Source organism: Trichechus manatus, unplaced genomic scaffold (genome assembly GCF_000243295.1).
Source record: "Trichechus manatus latirostris isolate Lorelei unplaced genomic scaffold, TriManLat1.0 scaffold00072, whole genome shotgun sequence".
Classification (NCBI taxonomy): domain Eukaryota; kingdom Metazoa; phylum Chordata; class Mammalia; order Sirenia; family Trichechidae; genus Trichechus; species Trichechus manatus.
In genome coordinates, this window is record NW_004444008.1 from 1,204,521 (window position 1) to 1,205,546 (window position 1,026).

At 58.1% G+C, this 1,026-nt stretch overlaps 1 protein-coding gene across 1 annotated transcript in view; it reads left to right on the forward strand.

The window, feature by feature from the left end:
- Positions 1-166: 166 nt before the first annotated feature.
- The window catches only part of CMBL (carboxymethylenebutenolidase homolog), a 23,160-nt gene continuing 22,300 nt past the window's right edge, over positions 167-1,026 (forward strand). The window contains exon 1 of the mRNA XM_004380267.2: positions 167-293. The gene's annotated coding sequence lies outside the window, so the exon portion shown is untranslated. The remainder of the gene's footprint in view (positions 294-1,026) is intronic.

Genomic DNA, 1,026 nt, shown 5'->3' on the forward strand with positions numbered 1-1,026 from the left:
CCTCCAGAGCCCCCCCCTCCAGCATTCCCGGGAGGCGGACTGGCCCCGCCGCAGACCCCGCCTTCTGGGTCAACGCGTCCACTTCCCGTCCAAGAAGAGGCGCCTCCCACTCGGTTCGCCCGTGGCGGTGCCCTGGGCCTCGCCCACGCTGGCTGTCGCCCCCACGCGGGGGGAAAGCAGGTTTTAGGAGAAAGTAGGGGCGCGCCAAGGGGCACAGGGGCGCGGGTGGCTCTGCGGGGCTGCAGTGCCCGTGCGTTTTTATCAGAGCAAATACGGTCTCTGCCACGTGCAAGGTGAGTAACCTCCAGGCGCCCGGCTTGCAAAGCGTCTCCTCCCCCCTGTTCCAGAAGTCCTGCCTGGTCCCTGCAGAAGCGCACGGCGAGTCCGTCGGAGCCAGGCGCCCTAAGTGTGCCTTCTGTTGGTGTCCAGCCATACGCAGTTGGAATCGTAGTGTGTATAAACAAGGATTCAGGGATTCGTTTTAACACTGTCTTTCCTCCATGCCATTGAATACGTTTTTCCAAAGCTAGACATTCTGATTGCGTCGTTTTGACTGAGATAAAACTAGACAGACGGGCTTATTTGCATCAAGATCATCGTCGGTGTGTAGTTTGGGAACGTTTCCTGTGGTGGGTCAGGAAGAGAAGGTGCAGGGTCAGGAGGGTGACGTCTGCAGTTAGGCTCTCCGCGCGTTGCTGAGCCCTGGCTGTGTGCAGTGAGGGAGAAAGGGGTCAGCCTCCCCCACGGCTGGCTTGCGTTGGCGACCGCAGTGTAGGTTTACTTGAGATGGAAAATGCCATCTTAAAAAGCAAAAGAAAAAAGAAAGTGCCATCTTGTTGTTTACCTTGTATATTCAGGAAGGAGCGCTGGGGTATGGGAAGGGGTGTCCTGACCCAGGAACCAGCCAGAGCAAAGGCCAAAGGGGTGTATGGCTGGCATGTTTAAGGAGCTGCTGGGGGCCGGGTATGCGCCCCACATCTAGCTTTTTAAGTCATGCTGTCGACCCTGCACCCCAGTCTGTGGGTG